The sequence below is a fragment of the Macrotis lagotis genome, chromosome 3, assembly GCF_037893015.1.
Source record: "Macrotis lagotis isolate mMagLag1 chromosome 3, bilby.v1.9.chrom.fasta, whole genome shotgun sequence".
Taxonomy (NCBI): domain Eukaryota; kingdom Metazoa; phylum Chordata; class Mammalia; order Peramelemorphia; family Peramelidae; genus Macrotis; species Macrotis lagotis.
This window is the reverse complement of record NC_133660.1, coordinates 100220766-100243584: the sequence shown is the minus strand read 5'-3', so window position 1 is coordinate 100243584 and position 22819 is coordinate 100220766. Positions and strand designations below refer to the sequence as shown.

General features: G+C 34.0%; 1 long non-coding RNA gene across 1 annotated transcript in view; it reads left to right on the top strand.

Moving 5' to 3' along the window:
* Positions 1-1500: 1500 nt before the first annotated feature.
* The window catches only part of LOC141517727 (uncharacterized), a 37564-nt gene continuing 16245 nt past the window's right edge, over positions 1501-22819 (top strand). Inside the window, exons 1-2 of the long non-coding RNA XR_012476968.1 lie at positions 1501-1658; positions 5095-5129. This is a non-coding gene — a long non-coding RNA (uncharacterized LOC141517727). The remainder of the gene's footprint in view (positions 1659-5094; positions 5130-22819) is intronic.

The window sequence follows — 22819 nt, the reverse complement described above, 5'->3', positions numbered from 1 at the left end:
ATGTGAATTGCTTCAACCATTCTGGAAAATAAATTTGAATTATGCAAGGAAAGTTACTAAATTGTTCATACTCTTTGAACCAGAGATTCCACACAATCAGGACTTTTCTCCAAGGAAATTAATGACAGCAAAAAACAGAAAAAAAAATCTTTAAAGACCCATTTGTACCTTCAGCAACACTATTGGATAACAAAAACCTGGAAATAAAATGTGGCAAATAATGAGAAAAGGATAACATTAAAGTAAATTATTGCAATGAAATAATACTATCCCATAAAGATTGATTATTGTCACAGTCATAGAAATCTCAGAGGATGAATGAAGTGATACAAAGGAAAGAAACAAGACAAAATGTAAATAAAATCAGCATAAACAAAAGTAATACCAAATATGAGGGTCAATATTTTCACCTAAAGGACACACTCCTTGTTTTGTTAACAATTGAAAAACTGGTGTTGATTTTTTTTGTTGTTATTGTTTTCTGTTGGTTTATATCCTATGCTCTTTAGAATGTAGAAGAAATTGTTGGCTAAGAAATACCTTATTTGTCAAAAATAAAACAATAGATTATTTCATTGATAAAACAGGAAAACAACTAATCAATTAAACACATATTTAATAAATATTATATACAAAATTATGTTAGGTACTGAGGGAGGGTTAAAATGGGGAAAAGCACACAATCTAGTAGGGTCATCTGAAGGAATTTGATATAATAGTGCCATTTATTGGATATTATTGTTGCATTTTTCATTATATCTAGTAATAGGAAGAGAATCTCCAATTCTTACTGACTCAAAATCTTTTCTTAAAAGTAAATTTTTTAAATCCAGTTATTGTATACTATTAGCAAGGATAACTAATAATATATACAACTAGAAATAAAATTTACTTTTTTATTTTCTGCAGCAAAACAGACCAAGTATGTGAGTAAATGTCAGATGATATAAAGTTTGCATTTAATGCTGTTTCTGTCACTAAATAAGTCCCTGAATGAGAAGGGAAAAAACCATAGTCTAATAATCACTCAACCTTGTCCTATATGGCCACAAACTGTACTCTTGATCTCAGCCATTTGTCACATATACACAAAACATGCTAATGGACCATTGGAGTCTAGATAAAATAATGGAGCTGAACCAAAGGCAAACCAATCAGAGTTCAAGGTTTTTAAATTCCTATATGTCACAAATGCATACGGTTGTTATTTGAGGCTTCATGTCTCATTGAGACTGGTGGCTCCTTCAAAGGCAAGTGTTTGTGTTTATACTTTTTATAACCTTAACCATAATGCCTAACACAGGGCTATGATTCAGTCCTTCAAAGGGCCTAAGTATGGTTACTACCTTCAAATTACAGTCTATGCACACATTGATAGAAATGGTTTTGTAAGTTGCCATGGGCAACCTTCTGAGGAGCATTGTGATGATAAGCCTCAACAACTTTAAATAGTCTGATTCTTCAGCCACAAAGGTGATGATAGGGAAAGAATGAGGAATACAACAGTGACTTGACTAGAATATTTCTATGAGTTCTAGGAAATTTAAAGGAGATGATCAGCTTCTCATGCCTATTTTAATTCCTATATATAGCAACAAGGGTCTGTACAAAAGAGTGATTGTATGAAAATTCAGTGTGCAAACCAGTGAGAGGACCAGGTAAAAACACACATACACACAGAAAACTTACATACACAAATATTAAAGGATATTCTTTTCTAAATATTCTTAACTAAAATGTGTATAAAAATAGAGGATTATGTGTGAAACCACAAATCTCATATACAGGTTGGTATATGTACATTTATATTCATATATACATGTATATAGAGAATTAAATATAGACATAGATGAAGAAATAGATATAAGTAATTCAACTTGTTACTTGCAAATCTATACTACCTATCTGGTTTCCTTCTAAATTTCTCTCTGCAGATGATTGGAGCTAAAAGGGCTCTTTTTCTCCATCTCTGTGTAGATATTGGAATGGAAGAATGGCAACTGCAAAATGATCTAGAGTTTTCGCTTTTCAAGAGGACCACAGTGTTGAGAAATGAGAAAGTAATGGAGTATTTTTGTCATTTTTCAGCAAAAGTATCTTGAAATAAATGATTATATGCTAATTAAGTATCCACATTATAGGAGGGAGGGTATACATTTCCAGAAAACTGGGAAGATAATGTGAAAGCTTTATCAAAGATATCTTTTCAGCTTTGCCCTTTTGTTCAGGAAAAGGTCCATCCCTTATATGTACTCATATGTGTGTGTAATCCCACACACATAATACACTCATTTTTTTATGGATTCCATGATGGTGGTGATGAACTGATTAAGTGAGAAAAAAGGTCTTATCCATTGCCTTTAATTCTAGATTGGTATTTTGGGAATTTTTTTAGCACTATAACTGATAAAAGGAATGAAAAAAGAGAATAGGGAAAAAAAATCTGACTTGAAACCCATTCTCATTGAAATATTCTTCATAGTCTTAGCCATTCTTTCGAGAAAGTCTCTCTTCCACAGGTGGTTATGAATTCAAGAAGAGGTTTCTAAGAATCTTCATGACCTGAATTTATTGTTTAACTCAACTCTCCTTTGCTATTCTCTAATGTAAGATTCTTAATCTAGTTTGTGTCATAGAACTTTTGGCATCTGATGAAAGCTATGGACCCCGGAACAGAATAATTATTTAATGCTTAAAAATATGAAATTATAAAGGAAACCAAATAAACTAAAATGCAATTGTCAAAGTATAAAAAAACAAGAATTCATGAAATTTATCCATAGACCTCTTCAAAGTCCAAGGTCCCTAGATTAATAAGATACATTAAACAGATTGACATTTACTCAGTCTTTTATATAGAGATGTTTTGTGTCCATTAGATATCAGGCAATTGCCAAGATAGAAGAAGCCCTTACACAATGCTAAGTAATGTCATCTATTGAGACACTGCTTCACAGGGATATTGGGACATCTAGATAACTGGATGTCTGCTTTATAATCCCTTCACCTAGGATGGAAAACAACAAATATCAAAAACCATTGTCTATTTTGCTGAATACGTATGGCCTCAGAGTGAAAGTCCAAAGTCAGTCCCCTTACAGTATGTTTCTTACTAGATGATATCAGAGAAAGAGTTAAACCAAGAGTAGAGGAGCCAAGAAGAATTAATGAAGCTAATTCAGGCCTTTTGAATGCTGCTACAGTCAATCAAAGGACCTCCTCTTCACAACATATTTAATCACCAATTATCAATTACATAATACTCTCCCACCTATTCAAAATATTCCCATTAAATGATATCATAGCAGTCCTGGTGGCAGGCTCCCCAGTTTCTCCCATGAGGAAACTGGCAACAGCGAAGCACCATTTGATGTACTTTTCATCTCTCTTGTCTTGGTTTCCTCATCTGTAAAATAAGGGAGTTGAATTTTAAGATTTCTATGGACACTAACAGCTCTATATTCTACAAATCTTCCTTCAGAAGATCCAGTGCTATTGTGTTCATTTTCTAGTCCTGGCTTCCTGTTCTTTGTTCTTTCAGATCCCTAGAGTTACACAAAGTCTATTTCCTTAATAGACTGAGAGTAACCAGTTAGAATATGGTTACAGGAAAAGTACATGCAACAAATCATATTAGGGATACATTTTCCCTGATACCAGTCATAACCTACTAGAATTCACTGTCTTATCTACATCTAATTTTATTTAGATGCTAGACTTAATCTTGTGGACTATCAATTAAGGGGGGCAACACCCTAGTAAGAGGATTGCTCCAAAAGATCTTGAACTTTTGTCTCTTCTCCATTTTTCTCTGTTCCTTCATTTGGGTGCCCGTTTTCTTGTGTTATATTAACTCGTTTAAATCAGTGGTGCATTTTTGGTACATTCCTCCCCCTTCTAATTAATTGGGTCCCAAACTCCACGCTGTTCCACAACTATTCCTTTACTTTCTTTTAGGGACTCAGGGATCTCATTCATGAGTTTTATTTCTTCCTAATCATACACTACAAGTCTGAGTATGCTGAGAGTAGATGAAGGGGCCAAAAGAATTAGGGACTTCCAATGGTATAGGCATCACTGAAGTTCAAAAGTGACTAGGTAAGTATCTAATATTGCAGCAGCCAGGAGGGCTATCCCAAATAGTAATGATTTATTGAGAATAGAGTGGGAACAGATGAAGTTTCTAGAACACTAGAAATAATGGTTGTTGGGTTAGCTATTTTTTTTACCAAGTCTAGAATTTTCTTACTAATTTTCTCTTCATTGATGAATCCTCTGAATTTTGGAGTTTTTACTTGTATTATTTGGTGCTCTGATGAGTGACTATATCTAATAAATCTCAGATGTTCCTGAATCTAGGTCCAATACTCTTCTAGCTATTCTGCCTATCTCAATAATGAAGGAAAAGACAAGGTGAAATAAAGTTGGCATAATGGCTATCAAAAGATTTATTTCAATTTTTGAAATGGAATTGTGATGGAATTCTGAAGAGTCTACATTAACTTATGGAATAACACATGCAAACTGCATAGTGCTGCAAATGGATAAATATTCATGTCATATTTATTAATATCTACCTAACAAAATGGTAGATATAACAAATTCTGGATCATGGGTAAAATTCCAATTGTAGAAGGTGGCATAAAAGCACAGACCTAAAATAATTATGAACTTGGGAATCAGAGTAAAAAGGGTCATTTTTTAAGGTTTTTTTCCTTTGCAAGGCAGTGGGGTTAAGTAACTTGCCCAAGGCCACACTGCTAGGTAATTATTAAATGTCCGAGGCCAGATTTTAACTCAGGTACTCCTGATTCCAGGGCTGGTGCTCTATCCACTGTACCACCTCTAAAGAGGTCATGTTGTAGCAAGAAGCAGAATTACTCATTTGGAGAAAATTATACTCAATAGGAAAAGTTTTGGTCTCATTATATTTAGTTTTTTTTAATCAATTGAAAACATATATTGGAGATCTCTATAACAAATACATTATCAAAGTTGTGGAATCCTCAAAGATAAGAAGATATTGCTCTTGATAATAAAGAACCAGTACAATGAATATTTTTGTTTGATTCATTGTAATTTTCTCTTTCCTAGGTGCTTGTTCAAACTGGTGCCAAATGGCAAAGATTGTAAGTAAGTGTATTTTTTTAATTTTATATTTAGTTTTCTATCTTCCTTGATTTCTTTTCTATCTTCCAGTTTCATTGGAAATTCCCTTTATTTATTAATTAAACAGCTCCAATAATTTTTTTGCCTAGAAACATATCTTGATATAAAATCAGGTATTTGGTAATCATGAAGGATATCACTACTTGGTTATTTGGTCCTCATTATAAAATATCTAAAATCCAATTTATTATATCTTTCTCCCAAATATCTCTTCTCCTACCTTCACTATTGGCACTACCATTCTCCCACTAATTTTATGTTTCACCTGAAGTATCACAAGACTCCTTTATTCTTCCTTCAATTTATACTTTTCCTCCACTTCTATAATCTGTTGTCAAATTCTGTCATTTATTCCTTTGAAATGTTTTGAGAACCTTTCTTTCTTTTCCATTTCCAATATCACTAATCTAATCTTGACTTTTATAACCAAATGCTTGGATTTACTATAATAGTTTACTGGTTGGTATCCAAATCTTTTGTCTCCTTATAGTCAAATCTATTCTTCATCCTAGTAACCTCTACTTTTTTAGTACCATTTTTAGTCTTCATCTTACTTCTTTACTCAAAAAAATTCAATGGCTCTCAATGCCAGAATGAAACCTATGATAATGGTTTGATATCTAAAGTCCTCCAAAATTTGATCATCCTTTAGCCATCTAATCTTACCTTTCCAATTCAACCAACAGGAATCTCCAGTTATGGTAGTTTCCTCACTTTCCTTTGATCTCAATTCCTGGAGGAAACTAGGTTGTATAATGGTTAATGTCAGACTTGGAATCAAGAAGAATGAGTTCAATTTCTGTTTGAGATACTACCTATGTGACCCTAGACAAGTCACTTAAATTTGCTTAGCTTCAATTTGCTTACCTGTAAAATGGGGCCATTAATAGCACCTATGTCACAGAATGGTGGTGAGGATCAAATAATGAAACATATGTAAAGAACTTTATAAGCCTTCTAACACTATATAAATGTTAGCTATAAATGTTAGTAGCTATTATCAACTCTAAATCTTCATTGATTTTGTTTTATTACTATATGTCTATGAAACCTTGACAGTTTACCAGCACCATGTAAGGAAAATGAATTACTTCCATTTAAATTGTCTTAGGAAGACTCTGAAGATCACCTGGAAGAAGATACCAGTCACTGAAGTTCTTTCTCAAGTTAAACTGCCAAGCATTCAAATGTTATTACAGAGAGCACAACTGCAATGGGCTGAGCACATTGTTAGAATGCCAGAAGTATGCTTCCCAAAAAGACTATTTTATGGACAACTTACCAGGGCCAGCACTCACAGGGAAGTCAGAAGAAGGGATATCAGGACACCTTGAAGGTCTCTCTCTTAAGAACTTTAGAATTGATAGAACAGCATGGGAGACACTGACATAGGACCAGTCAGCATGGGCGTGCCCTCATTAGGAAGGGTGCTGCACTCTATGAGGAAGGCAGAATTGAAGCAGCTCAAACAAAACATGATATACATAAGTTTAGAGTAAGTATACCAGATGCTCACATGGACTATTTGTGCTCGACCTGTGGCAGATCATTCCAAGCTCTTATTGGTCTCATAAGTCACAGTCAGACACACTGTAATTTGTCTCAAACACAGTGATGTCACTTTGGTCTTCTTCGATATGGAAGGACAAGAACCAATGCCTAAATTGCCATTCCTCATCACTTTGAAATTAGTCTAATATTTTAAGGTAGGAGAAGGAGTTATTTGGGAGAAAGATATGAGTTGGATTTTAAACATGTTGTAGTGAGGACTAAACATCCAAGTGGAGATGTCATTCATAATTACTAAATGCCTAATTTTATTTAGAGAAATGTTTCTAGACAAAAAAATATTTTATTGGATCTGTGAATTAATTAGTGTAGGAAATTTCCTTCCCTGATTTGTACCTTCTCTTAACTTCTATAATTCTTTCAATTCCTATTTACCCTTACAGACCAACTAAAATGTCACCTCCTGATATCGTATATGAAACCTTCCCAGACTCCTGCCTCAGACTTTTTTTGTGTACCTTTCTCATGAACTCATATTTTATTGCATATTATTTCTACAGAAGAATGTGTTACTTTTTTATTAGGGTATAAGTTCTCTTTGGGCAAAGACCACGAACTAAACCTTGAATCCCTCTGAGTGTCATGATCAGTCTACTGTACACAGCAGTTATTTAATAAATATTCATAAATTCATTATAGGAATACAAGTAATATTATTCTAGTTATATTGAATGAGAAAAACATAGTGTATAAGAGGTCAGTGAGTAATCAAGTTTTTGCTAATGTATGGATTATTTAAAGGGCAACAATATGCAATAAATCTGGTAAGGTAGAGTGATGTTATCATGGGAGATTCTCAAAATCTGAACTTTATTCAATTAAAAATGGGGAGTCACTGAAGATTTGTCACCAGTGGAACCACATAACTAATTGCTTTAGTAAGATAATGAACAATAAGAATGTGAGCTCCTCAAGGGCATGGATTGTCTTTTGCCTTTCTTTGTAACCCCAGCACTTAGTGGTACCTGGCTTATAGTAGGTATTTAATAAATATTTTTTGACTCACTAACTGATCAAATGAAAAGTGTGTTGGATTTGGAGACAAAAAAACTAAATTTGAATACTTAATCTTTTGATCTGCCATTTTCTTATCTTTAAGATAAAGGAGTTGAACACTGCCTTTAAGAATCCTTCCATGTTTAAAACTATTATACTATAATTTGCATAGTATAAAGGATGGATCCGTGAGGCAAGAGGATGAAGCTACATCTCTGAATAGGCTGCTCCAATTTTCTAGGTAGATGGTAATAAAGATCTGAATTAGGCTGCTGGCAGTAGTCACAAATAGGAGACATGTAAAAACAAAGGTGCAAGTAGAACTAATTGGAATTGAAAATCAATTGTATGAGAAATTAAAAAGAAAATAATAACTAACATTTGCATAGCACTTTAATAACTTATCTTCATGTGGATTATTTCAGAACAATCCTGGGAGGTGAATTTTGTTATTGCTGCTATTGTTGTCATACATTCAATTATTTATGATTCTTTGTGATCCCCTGGTTCAAAGACACAGCAGGTTTTTCTATTCTCCACTATTTCATGAAGTGAGCTCAAATTCATATTCATTGTTTCCATGATAGTAACTATCTATCTCATCCTCTTCTATCCTCTTTGCATTTTGCCTTTAATCTTTCCCAATCTTTTGATTCATTATGTAACTAAAGCATTTAAGCTTCAGTTTCAGCATTTGACCTTCCATGAATAGCCTGAATTAATTTCTTTAAGTATACACTGCTTTGATCTCCTTGCTGTCCAAGGGACTTTAACAAATTTTCTCCAGCATCACAATTTGAAAGCAACAATCCTGCAGCCCTCAGCTTTCATATTAGTCCTCATAGTCCTACATTGCTCCTAGAAAAATCTTAGCTTTGACTATATAGATCTTTGTCAGCAAGATGATGTTCCTGTCTTTTAGTATGCTCTGCCATAGCTTTCCTTCCAAGGAGCAAGAATCTTTTAATTTCAAGGCTGCAGTCACCATCTGCAGTGATCTTGGATCTCAAGAATATAGAATCTGACAATGCTTCCAGTTCTTCTCCTCTGTTTGCCAAGAAGTAATGAGACCAGATCTTAGGGTTTTTTTTAATATGTTAAGCTTCAAGCTGGTTTTTGCACTCTCCTCTTTCACCTTCATCCAAGAGGTTTCTTAATTCCTTTTCACTTTCTGACATCAAAGTGATATCATCTGCATTTCTGAGACTGTTGATATTTCTCCTAGCAATCATCTTTTGATCATCCAACCTGGCATTTTGAATAATATACTCTGAATAGAAATTAAATAAAGTGATAATATATACAGCCTTGTCATATTCCTTTTTCCATTTTTTCCATGTTCACTTCTTGCTGTTGCTTCTTGACTCATAGGTTCCTCAGTGAAGAAGTACCACAATAATTATCATTTCTAATTTTCTTATATAGACATAGATTCAATGATAAAACCAAAGTTTCAAAATGGATAAAGTTTTAAAATGGTGGCAACATAAGATAGAAAATGTAAGGGCATATAAATGAGAAGACAAGAATAAATAGTGACTTGACTTATGTATTGGAGCTTGATCTCAGTGGGGGGTGGGGAATAAAGGACCTCTTGAAGTTCTCAGGAGAAATAGAATTGGTGATAGCAGTAAATGATGAAACTTTGTACAGGAATACAGGTCACAGGCTTCCTTATTTTCTTATCCTTTTCCCTTGAAAAAGACTTTTAGTTTTCTTTAAGAGCATAGGTATTAGATAGCCCTCAGAATTTGGCATGGAGGAAATTAATTTTGAGTGAAACTCCTGAGTTTCTATGTAAAAAGCAACAAATGGGAAAACTCCATGATCTGACTGAATCTTTGAGACTGAGGACTTCCAGGAAATTTAAGCTACCACAGACTGAGTCTGTAACAGAAGATCAGAGGCAAAAGAACCAAGACCAATACAACAACCTGGAGTCATGGTGGGACCTGGAGTATCAGGGAAAAGAGAAGATAGAAGATACCTTAGACTATCATCTATAGTAAGTCCTAGTGAACCAGAAAAGGTGAAAGAGATACTTCCTCTGCCCACCTTCCTCATTTCCACCATATTATTCAAAGTCAGGATCCGAGATAAGGTTCCTTTTTATTCCCTCTTCACAATTTGCTATCATATGTATTTAGAAATTTCCCTGGCCATACTCAAAGACCAGGAAGAGTGACTGGAAGATGTTTGGGGAGATGGTTAGATGAAGGAATTAATAAGGATCTATTTGGATTCCTTTAGTGGTGTTTCACATTTTTTTTAACTTTTGCTCTGTCCAATAAAATTTATGGAAGAATATGCTACTGTATATGTCCTATGAATACAGAGGCTGTTGACTAAGAAAAAAAGAATCTAGATATAGGCTCAAGGTATATAGATTTCCATTTAAAAATATTTTAGAGAGATACACAGCATGGCTATGTGGAAAACTCTATTATGCGTGCATACCAGAAAAATTCAGATAGTATAAATTGTATGGTGGTTTGAACAACATGACATCTGAATGGTATTCTACCTTGTTGGGTAATTAATAAAATGATACACTACCTCTCTGAAGGCTTAAGGAAGGCAGCAGACACTTGTAGTACTTATGGTACTGCAACACCCTGAGATACATACTATACCCACAAAATCTCACACTCAAAGATATCATGTTTAATTCTGGGCATAAATAATTTGAGTACCAATTGATCATCCAGGCAAAAATATCCTGAGGGTAGTTATAGTGACATTACCTTCATCTTCTCCAATCCCTAGTTTCCTTCAAAACATAACTCAGGTGTCACCTTCTTTAAGAGACCTTTCTTTATTCTCTTGAATGAATCACATTCTTTTTTCTTTTAAAATCTATTTGTATTACTTGCTATATATTTTGTACATGTAACCTATTTCCTAACTTCTACTTCCACTGTGAGTTATCCCCAGTAGAAAGTAGTAAAGTCCTTGAGAACAGAGAAGATTTATATTTTTTTCCTTTGAATTTCCAGCTCATAACACCACAGTACCTTACATATTTCAGGTACTTAATAAATGCTAGTGCAATTGAATATGGTGTCTAAATCTCAAAAGAGGTATCAGTGATGTTCAGAGAGATTTTTAAGTTAAATTTTATTTTTTCAAGTATCAAGAATCCATTTTTTCTCTCATCCCCGCACTGGAAAGAAAAAGAAAATTCTTATCACAAATAAACATAGTACAAAAGTGAATCTCATTAGGTATATTGGTCTATCTCTTCTTTGTGAGGATGTGGGGAACATTCATTGTTATTAGTATTCTGACTTTAGAATTATTATTGATCATTAAGATGATCAGAATTCATAATCATTCAGAAGTATCATTTTTACAATAATGATTTTATAGTATAAATTGTTCTGGTTCTACTCATTTCACTCTGCTTCAGTTCATATATAGCCAATTTGAAAGCAAAACACCAGCTTTGTTTGAACTCTTTTTCCATTTCTTATAGCATAATAGTCTTCCATGGCATTCAAATACCATATTTTGTTCAGTCATTCCACAACTAATGGGCACTATCTTTGTTTTCCAAATCTTGCCCACCACAAAATTAGTTACTATAATAACTATTTTTCTGTACGTAAAAATTTGAGAGGCATCTATATAGAGGTGGTTGCTGAAGCTTTGATCGACAAACTTTGAGAAAGAGGGGATGATTCCTAAAATAAGTTCTGGAAGAAGAAAGAAGACGGGAAATCAAGGGGGGAGAGAGAGAAGTAATAGGGATACTTCTGAGGCAGGAGAGATGGAGAAGAGACAGTTGATGAAGCTTAGGAGCTTTTGCAACATATCTCCATTTTATGGTTGAGGGAAGTAAAACTAAGTGACTTGCCCAGAGTCATACAGAAAGGATCTGAAATCACATTTGAACCCAGGTTTTCCTTACTCTAGGCTCAGCACTCAGTACACTGAACCACCTCATTAGTTTTGTGCTACCTAACTTACTCTGAAAATGAAGGGCATCATGTACCAAAATATTCATAGCAGCTCTTTTTGTCATGGTAAAGAACTGGAAATTGAGGGGATGATCATCAACTGGGGAATGGCTAAACAAGTTATGGTACATGAATAGTATGGAATACTATTGTTATATAAGAAATCAGGAATGACTGACTCCAGAGAAAATCAGAATGAATTACAGGAACTGATGCTGAGTGAAAGGAGCAGAACTAAGAGAACATTGTAAACATTAACAACAATACTTTGAGTTGATCAACCATGATGGATGTAGCTCCTCTCAGCAGTTGAGAGAGCTAGAACAAATCTAGGAGACTGGCTAAGGACAATGCTATCCCTATCCAGAGGAAGAAAAACAAAAAAAAAATCCCCCTAGAATCTGAATGAAAATTGCATTCACTTTTAAAAATTTTCTATTATGTATTTCTTTCGTATCTCATAGTTTCTTTTCTTTTAACCCTAATTCCTCATACCAAAAAAATGACTAATCTATAAACACACTAAGGACAAATATGTATGTAAAATACTCACCTGATTGTTCGCAACTGAGGGGTGGGGGATGGAAAGGGAGGGTGGAAAGAAATTCTGTAACTTAAAAATATGCATATGCATATAGATGAATATTGAAAAACTTTCATAACATGTGACTGAAAAAAATAAAATAAATTATTGTTTGAAAAAGAAAGTGAAGGGCATAGGCATGGAACTAACAAATGAAAAAGAAAAAGAAAATTTTCTTTAGGAGCAATTACTCTGGGGAATGAAAAAAGATACAAGAAAAACAAAGTAGATAAATTTCTAACCAGCAATGAGGTCCCTGCTAAGGTTAAATAGCATCCATTTATCACATTAATTTTCTGAATCATCTCTTGGTGCTTAATTACATTTTTTGTGGGGGTGGGTATCATATTCTGTACCAAATAAATATTACATAAATGGCTATCTATACAAATGAATTATATCATTTTCGATAATTTTTTCTAAAGATTTCATTGGATTTTTAATAATGCTAAACAACTGTCTTTGGGCTAATTTAGAACATGGCCAGAGAAAAAGGAGATCCTTATTGAATATTATAGAATGTTTTCACTCAGATATCTTCTTTAAAAAACTTACCATGTGCAAAATCCACATAAAAAGGTACATAATAAATGCTTGTTGAATGTCCAAAATTCACATAAAAGTTGCAAAATAAATGTTTGCTGATTCAGATTGAGTGGAACTCAATCTATCCTTCTACCACAATAACTCCTCTTATTTTCTCTGTTGCCTTTTCACAGTCTCACAACTCTTTTCTAGTTACCAGTTGCAAAATGTGAATTTTTTTTATATTCTTTATATTCTGCTAGGAAGTTTACAATTAATTAATACTTATAACATTAAAGTTCTATTCTTTCTTATTGCCAGGAAGTGTTGACTATAACAAATTACAGAGCAATCCTTTTAAACTAACAAATGATTACAGTTAATAATAGGAGTGTAATCATGAGCCTGATTAATGTACTTGCAAATATCTATTCCCCTTTTTTGAGCATTAGCCCAAGGCACTTTGTGACAGAGTTAGTATTGAGTATGCATATTTACTATTTTTTCATCATTAGGTGGACTTCTATTTTAACGAGCTCAAAAGAATACAAAATTGCTTACTCTTCTTCGAGTTTTCTTTTAAGTAGAAAGTCTTTAGTGGTCAGCAGCAAAGGCAATTTTTTAAAGGTAGACAACTGGATGCTTGCCTAATTGGACTAAATACTACACTATACTTTCACAAAATACTAGAACTCCTTCCTTTTTAAACATAATGAGGAGATTTCCGGAATTCCCTAAATTGTGGGGCATGGGTATAAAAAATAATGCTAACTGGAAGTAGCAATAACAGTCCCGAGAATAAGAGATCCAGTCTCTTATTGGCCTCCAGACTGTCGATCCTATAGACTGGATCTAACAGAAGGTTCTACAATTATTCTAAAATTTCTCCTTGATCTGCAGGGAATTGGTTCTAGCAAGAGGCAACACTTAATATATGTTTTTCCCATTCAGCCTTTATTGTGGAATGTCAATAAATTTCCCTCTTTGATCTGAAAGCCCTATTCAGTTCTGCTTGGGAGAGATGATAATGGGTTTAAGGTTAAGCAAAACCATAAGGAATTTAAACTGCCTCCTATGAAAGATGTCACAGCTCATAATAATTGCTCTTAGCATCATTGTGATGCTGGTATGCTTTTAAAAGAGAATAGTTTTCTATGTGGACATCAAATACTTTAGCATTTTCATTATATTTAGGTCATTTTGTGTGTTTGTCATACAGAAATAATCCATGAATACAGATTTGAGGCAAAGGGCAATGATCATTAAAGGCAGTGCAAATGTTACAGTACTTTTGGCTGACTTGTTCAAAAATAGTCAAATCAAAAACAAGTTGCTCTTTGCACATCGGGGATATTTGGACACATTCTTTTTGCTCTTCAAGTAACATATAGACTTCTTATGCTCACAGTTTTTTTTAGTGATACACAGTGAATACTTTGTATAAAGTTTATAAGCAAATAATTAGCCTACATTTGGAGTTGTCATAGGTGTTCTCATGTGAATGAATAAATAAACAAGCATTAATTTTATGCTTACTATGTACTAAGCAGTGTTATAAGCATAGGGTACACAAATTATGAGGCAATTCCTTCATTAGCCTGTATTTGAAGTTGCCATCGGGTGTTCTCATCTGAATTAATGAATAAAAAACCATTAATTCAATGCTTACTTTATGCTAAGTACTTTAGTAAGCATAGGGCACACAAATAGAATGTGAAGCAATCTCTATCCTTGAGGAAATCTGATAGAGATAATAAAGAAAAGAAAGTTAAGTCTCAGAATAAATGAAAAGTCCCAGAAATCTGAAAGGCTCAATAGTAGGAGAATGGTAAGGTCCAGGGTTCTCATAGCAAGGCCAGGAGGAAAATATGTGATGCCTTAAGAAAAGTAACATTAGACTTCTGACCTCTCAGATTTTAGAGAAACTGATAAAATGCTTTACTTCTCATTCACAAACCACTCTGAAGTGACTATGGATCTTATCTGGCCTTGATGCTTCTTAGTTTGGTTGAGAAGCTAGAGGTTTAAATACCTCTCTTGATATAATTATTTCATCATTCAATATATAAATGATTAAAAAAAGTTTTGTACTGGAATTCTTGCAAGCAAATACTATGTACTACAATTGTCCATATTTGTCCATATTTTCCCTTCTTAGGAATTCTCTATCTCTCTTCTGGATTCTTTACTTCTCAACTCTCTGCAGTAAAGTTTTTGATTAATGTCCAATCATTTATTTTGTTCTTTATGAAGTACTGAGTCCTTGTATTATTACCTTAAGCTTTTGACATGTACTTTAAATTGCTCATTAATTGAATCTGGAATTTCTGCTACACTTTTGTTTTCCAGATTCCTTTCTGCATGTCTCTGTTTGGTTAGTTTTAATAAAGAGACTCAGCATTCAAGTCTTCTACTCTGTGTATGAACTAGATATTGATTTAATCTTCATTGCCTTCTCATGGTTCTTTAATAACATTCACAAATCAAGTCACTTCTTCCATTATGGTGTTTGACACCTATCCTTGGAAGTATTCCTTAATAGCTTCACCTTTCCTCTATGATCTTACAATGGCAATATTTAATACATATATTCTTATATTTGAATTCCAAAAGTTTTTTTTAATTTCTGTCAGATATTGTAGGATAATACATTCATTTATGACTGTTAAAGGCTTTAAAAAATTATTCTGTTTTAGCATAATCAGTCTGCTCTTTGAATTCAGGCCATCAAACTAAAAGGGGGCTTTTTAGAACTTCCTCTATAAAATATTCAATTACCTCACACTCTTCAACTTTTCCTTCTTTAGATTTTTAGATAACACTTCAATTTTAGAGTTTTTCCAATCTATTCTTGACTAACAGATGAAATTATTTCTTAAGATTCCTTGACTTGGTCTTCAGTTTCTTTTTCCCCTGGCCTTTATGTATTATCTTCCCTTATTAGAAGGTAAGCTCATTCAAAGCAAAGCTTGTCTCTTTTTATATTTGTACTTCCAGCACTTAGCATGGAGCCTTATGTATAGTGAGCTCACAATAATTTTTTTTGTTCACTCATTTATTCATTCAATATTAATGACTTGGACCTGAGGGTTCCTTTTAACAAAAATCAGCAGGAAATTCTTACCTGAAAATGCTAAATCTGCCACTAGTCTTGTTATGCAATTGTATAAATGCATAATGAAAACATTCATCTTTTACCTATTTAATATACACTTGTGGTATGCCTGCTTTAGAAGTCACATCTATCAACACTGATTTCCAGCAACTTGTATAATGGTATTTCAGGTGACTAAGGAAAGTCTACAATTCTACGTCAAAAATGAATATCATTTTGACTTAGGATCACTCTGTAATCCTCCATAACCTGCTTAAATTCTTCCTTTTTTTTTTTTAACAAAATCCCAAATTATTTATCATTTCCTCCCATCCTATGTCCTGAAAAAGGTCTTGTTGTTGCTACTAGAATATTTTCTTTTTCCTCTTCTCTCCTCATTTTACTCTCTTTCAGTCAGCATCCCATTTAAAAGGCATAGAATCCATAAATCATAAAGCTACCTGAGAATAAAGTCACCAGTAAAAAATAAAATATTTGGGGGAAGTGATGATCAGCATATCAACAAAAATACATAAAAGGACACAGAATCAAAGGAGGTGGTAACAAAGAAGGAGAAATAAGATCAGATATGAGTTCTCCCTACTTTCCCAATAACCCAACTAAGATTATGTCATCTGCTACCAGCAGAAACAATTTAAGAAGTGTTTTTTGAGGAGGCAGTTTAATATTGTTCTTTCTGCTTTACAAGTAGAATATTTCAAAAAAGTTTTTGCTTTAAGGATCAGTGATCTAATGAATGGTCTGGTATTCCAATGTGAATCTGAAGCAGTATTCCTTGGAGGAAAAGAATCTGGGTTTATAATGGATGTGTCCATTCAGCAAAACTACAAAGGCAACCCCAGTGCCATAAGAAATGAAAATCCATTATCTGAAGTGGAAGAAATGGTAGCTAGCAAAAGGAACATGCCAGCCTGTATGACTTTTTGTAGTTTGACAGAAAAAAAAACTAAGTGCATTCAAGTTTCTTTGCCTTTGGTTAGATGAATCTCTTGTAGTTGGAAAAAGTCAGATAATACATGGGTTTAAAAGTCTGTCAGTAACAAATTGGAATAGGGATGAGTCAGAAATCTAAGGGCAAGAGATCATCAAGGAAACTTTTGCTTAATAACCCGTGATCATTTCATCTACCTTATAAACATCCAGACATTTTTCAAAATTAAGGTCATAAAGACTATTGGGATTCTTCTCATTTAGGAGAGAAAAAAGTAATAATTCAAACCAATTTTTAGAATAAATTATACAGTAGTTATAATACCATAGCTAACTTTTTGTTTGTTTGTTTGTTTTGTTGTTGTTGTTGTTGTTTTTGGGGTTTTTGCAAGGCAGTAGGGTTAAGTGGCTTGCCCAAGGTCACACAGCTAGGTAATTATTGTTTGAGGCTATCCACTGTGCCACCTAGACGCCCCTATCATAACTAACTTTTGCATGGAGCTTTAAAGTTTATAAAATGCTTATATATATATATATATATATATATATATATATATATACACACAAATATATTATATATTTTATATGTATACAAACATGCATGCCTGATGTTGGACTATATACTAAGTGTAGGACTACTTGCCATTTCAGAACCAGTGCAAATAATTTTGGAGAGATTTGTCATCTCCCAATAGTGATCCAAATGCAATTTTTTTCAGCTATAAAAAGAACTATCTTTGGGGGGGCACAAGGCAATGGGGTTAAGTGACTTGCCCAAGGTCAAACAGGTAATTATTAAGTGTCTGAGGTTGAATTTGAACTCAGGTTCTCCTGATTCCAGGGTTGATGCTCTATCCACCATATCACCTAGTTGCCCCTTAAAAAACTATCTTAAAAAAAACAGAGGGTTTCAATCTGCATTAGGGAAGAGAAAGTGTACACTGAAGAGATTACAGCTCTTTGAAGTGTTGGGATAACTACTGGGCCATGTGCAAAATAAGTTTTGCTCTCATTCTCAAAGCAATCAATACAAAAGAGAATCCCAGCCATAAATATGTCCATGTCAGACACTAACACAATCTGTATGAAATTGAGTCTGAGCCAAACAATGTCCAAGTTGGAACAATGCCCAGAAATTTTTGTAATAGCTATAGATATGAAGTATTAATAATCTTAATCATAATAGTTAAAATGTATATAACTCTTACTATATGTCAGTAACTGTGCTAATTATCAAAGAATGTGGAAGATCTCATCAGTAATGCAATAAAATGTAGATAAATTAGACTAAATAAATCTAAAAGAAGGGTGAAGAAGGTGAGTAGGTTGAAGATGGGGATTGTATTTTAAGTAAATGGAAATATAATCTATAAGTACAAGGGAAAAGAACCCTTATTTCAACATTTCAGGGATCTGTGATTTTGCAAGCACTACAGAGTAATGAAAAGAACAGAACAGCCACCAAATGTATTTTCCCTCATGACAAGGACACTCTATTTTGTTGGAACCAAATTTCAGTACATAGCAAGCAGTGCGTGACTGAGTCCAGTTCTGAAGGAAGTACCTCTCCATTGCCCATAAAAAAAAAATACATGTTGCTTTCTTATAGGAGCTTCTGATAGATAACTTGAAAGATGGTGTATCTCCTCTTGAGATCCATACTGAACAATAATGGCCCCAGGACATCAGTCTGTACAGAACAGAGCTTGTTAGAAGTTGGGAACTATGTTCCTACACAACTTAGTTCAAGTAGCATTTTAGAAAGGGAAAATGACTGTTGCTAAGAAATGCAGGATCTTTTGAGTACCTTGGAAAGTGCACTTAACATGAAAGGAAAAATGATAATGGAAGGACAGTCTTCATTTGAATGGACAAGTTTGGGGATAAGAATAGTATTGTAAAGTTAACATAAAATCCTCTACTTGAATCTTTGGAAATTTTCTGAAATGCCTTTCTGGCTAGATAGATTTTTTTTTTTAAAGAGGAAGACAGAGAGGAAGTTTTGAGCCAATGCTTCATTCCATTACCTTCAGCAGTAGCCTCTAGATCCCATCATAATTCTGAGGAAATTGATATAGATTCTATGAGTATTCAAGGTGCCTTTAATAATGAAAGTCAAGGTGAAGAGGACATCATTAGAACTCACAGCAGGCATCTTTGCTATCTTAGAGTAGCATATAACTTATAAATCTTCTGAGTGACAAAAATGTTCAAGAAGGCAGTAAGTCACAAATTCTGAGTAGTTACCTAGAAGACTAAAAAAGCTAGGCAGTAGTGTGGCTGGGGACTGGGCTTAGAATCTGCTCAAATCCTAACTCAGTCCCTTACCAGTTATGTGACAGTTGGCAAGTCAATCAATCATTCAGTTAAACATTTAACTACCGTTAGTATCCAAAACACACACAGAGACACACACTCCTGCTATAAATGTTTTTGTTGGCATATTTTGCTTTTTCATGAGTTGGAAACCTAGAAGAATTATCACTGAGTCAAAGGGTATCAAAAATTCCCTCATCTTTAAAATAACCCTAGAATATTGTAAGGATGAAAATGAGATTATATTTGTAAAGCACTTTGAAAGTTTAAAATACTATATACTTGAGGTATCTAGGTAACACAGTGAGTAGACCACCAGCCCTGACTTTAGGAGGACCTGAATTCAAATTCAGCCTCAGACACTTCCTAGCAGCTTGAGTCCTATTGCCTTAAAAAAATGTGACATACATGCTTAAGGGCAGATGTCAGTCATTGCTACTACAATTCTCCTTCTCATATCTCTATTCTTTCATCTTCTTTTCTATCTCAGAATTTGTTTATATCTTTACTCATCTTCTTTTCCAATCAAACCCCTCCTTCCACTTGTGCTTTTAATCAGGTACTGTCCTTCCTGTCCTGACTCTCACTTCTCCTTATCTGTTCTGAAACATGTTTCATCAATTATCACCTTGTCTTCTTTTTTTAAAATCTCTTACTCTTCACTGGTTATTTTTATAACAAAATGATCAGTACTACCCAAATTCATAGTAAGAAAATCTTTCTAAGACCCTACTGCTTAGACCTTTAAATGTCTTTTCTCTATCTTTCCTTTCTCTGTTATACTTTTCCTTTTCTTTTTCATATATTAGATTGATTTTAGAAGGGAACAGATTTTCTTCTGAGAGAATCCCTAATCACAGGATAGCATGATAAATCCTGGGGACTGCTTAGGGTCCTAGGAAGATGAGACTTACCAGAAAGGGAGGAGATTGTAATTGATTGGGTAAAGAAATGGATAGTACAGATCATCAAATCCAACTTCTTTATTTTACAGTTGAGGAAACTACAGCTAATAGAAGCTAATCGACTAGATTAAAGCCAGGGTTATAAAAATTTCAAAACCATAACAGGTCTGTAGGTTGCAATTACTGCATCATTTTTTTCAACCATTCTACATAGCCATACCACCAAATTGTCCCAAGAAGTACCCATCATTTTCTTCTTCTGCTTCTTCATCACTTACACACTCTTTGACTTTTTAAATCTTAATTCCACTCCAAACAGAATAAAAGTTATGCTCCATGTCAATTATTACCAAACTCTTCTTGACCTTCAATCTCTTTGAGATTCATGTCTATAAATTTAATTATATGTCTATATTCTATGTTCCAGTAGCTTGAGCTATGGGCTAATATGGACAGACTTTAATATTGGGGGATGGAGATCTCCAAATAGCTATCTTTTTTGCCTAATTTTGTTTTCACATAGAATTTTCTTAGGAACACTTCAAAATAAAACTCATCACTACATCTTCAGTTATGTGCAAAGTGATTCCAGTTCCCATGGAAGTACTCAGCATAAAAATGCTTATGAGGTACAGAACACAATGTAGAAAATGCTAAAAATTTATAAAACACATGAAGTAATCAATAAAATCAGTTCTCCTATTCTGGTGAAATCCATTTCCCCTCCAAGGCCTAAGGAGTCCCTCAGTCTTATAGTACTATAATGTAGTTTAACTTCCTTTCAGAAACAAAATAAACTTTGAAATTGCTAGAGAGACATCTTGCCCCCATATGCTGGGGTTGAACTTTTGTTATCCCAATAATACTGACAAGCCTTGTGTGACACTATATGTAGAGCTTGGAATCCCCAGGATGAAAACAAATTTAGAAACAACTGTTAAGGAAATAAGCAAGCATTTATTATGTGTTGACTATATGGCAGACACTGACTAAATGCTGGGGATTCAAAAAGAAAAGAAAATCACTTTCCATACACGAGGATTCCCCCACTGTAAGCTCATCAAATTAATGAAGGAACTCCATCAACATCCTATATAATTTTTTGAAGTAAATACTGAGTTTTCAAAATAAATTTGTGTGTTCTACTTATTGAATATTTATTATCAACTTGGTGGAAAAATAAAGTCATTGTCAGACGCAAGACTGTACAAGACAAACTAGTAAAAGGTAGTATTACTGAATGCCATCAGTAAGGTACAAAACCACTGCTGTAGTCAATCTGAAGGCAGAAACATCACTTTTGAAAAATCAGCTCTAACCACTTCTTGGATAAAATAAGGATTCTTCCATTGAGCTGGTGTTTGGGGTGTTTAGAGAGGACTAGAATCTATAGTGTGAAGGTTTGACAAACCTTTTTCAGGACCACTTTACCTTTGTTTGGTGTCAACATGACACCCAACTCTCACCTGTGATTCCAAGAAGCTATTGTATACACAGCAGCCACACGCTGGCAAATCATCTTGCCAAATGAACTAAACCAAGTTGAGGGTACTAACAAGCCTCAAATCCATTGATGAATTATATGGATGTCTACCCTAAGCATGTGAAGACTTGCTTCTGTTGAAATGGGCAGATGAAAACATTTTATTTCAACAGCCATAAAGGTGATTGAAACAAGTGTTGTAGAACCCTTAGAGTTTGGTCAGGTTTCTAAGATACTAAAAATCATACAATACATCATTGCTGTTGTCTTGATTTTTGTCTTTCCACTGGACTTTAAAGACTCTGGAACAGAGAGTGAGGCTGATGATTTTGCTTAAGTCTGCCTCACTTAAAAATTCAACTCATGTACAAGTCAATACATCACTCATCATCCAGCATTCTATTTACCACGTCAATATTGTGATGCCTTTGATATTTGAAAACAAAGGAAAAACAAAGCTTTTACTACCTGGCCCTAACTTGTCTTTTTATACTATATTTCCTATCCTGCATTCTACTACAATCCATCCAAGCTGACTTCTCCATCACACACAGAATTCTTACCTCAATATCTTCACATTGACTCTAATTCCTGCTTTGAATGTCCTTCCTCCTCACCTTTACCTCATTGTTTCTCTTTTCCTTTATGTTGAAAATCTAATACCAGCTTCTACATGAGACTTTTCCTGATCTACTACTACCTGCTAGTGTACTCATGCCCCAACTTCTGTTGTAGTTGAATTGTTTTGGTCAAATATGATACTTCATGACCCCATTTAACTTTTGTTTTGCTTTTGACAAAGATACTGGAGTGGTTTGTCATTTTCCTTCTCCAGCTCATTTTGCCTGAGAATTGAGGGATAAGGGAATTAAGGCAGAGTTAAGTGAATTTCCCTGAGATCATATAGCTAGTATTTAAGGCCAGATTTGAACTACCTCCATTTTGATGTTAAATCTACTGCATCATCTAGCTGCCCAAAAGATCATAGCATAGTATTAAAAGAGTTGACAGCAAAAATTATTGTAACTCACTGGATCTAGTGCACACAGGCAGGGTTCAAATCCTGGTTCTGCTGCTTATCACTTGAGCAAATTATTAGACCTCTCTGGAACCCAATTGACTTCTCTACAAAATAAGTTGGATAAGATGGATTCTAAAACCCTTTTTAGTACCCAATCCTATAATCATATTCTATAAAAAATCTATATAATGTTCAATATAACTTTGCAATTTTAATTTTGTGGCTTTATCACTCAATATGCTGAACTT